Consider the following 238-nt stretch of genomic DNA (forward strand, 5'->3'; position numbering starts at 1 on the left):
GATTCCAGGGTTGTTTGTTAAGCAGCATGGTCAAAGCAAACCCTAGAATACAGTTATTTTGAGAAAGACTGAAAACACAAACGACCAGTGACTTAACACAAAAAGGTTTTCTTCTCTCATGTAAAAGTCCAAAGGTAGGCCATCCAAGGAGTCACTGAGACCCAGGACCCTTCCAGCTTTCAGTTTCACCCTCTTCAGGTTGTGGCCCTCATCTTCATGACCCAAAGTGGAGTGAGTG

Source organism: Symphalangus syndactylus, chromosome 19 (genome assembly GCF_028878055.3).
Source record: "Symphalangus syndactylus isolate Jambi chromosome 19, NHGRI_mSymSyn1-v2.1_pri, whole genome shotgun sequence".
Lineage (NCBI taxonomy): Eukaryota > Metazoa > Chordata > Mammalia > Primates > Hylobatidae > Symphalangus > Symphalangus syndactylus.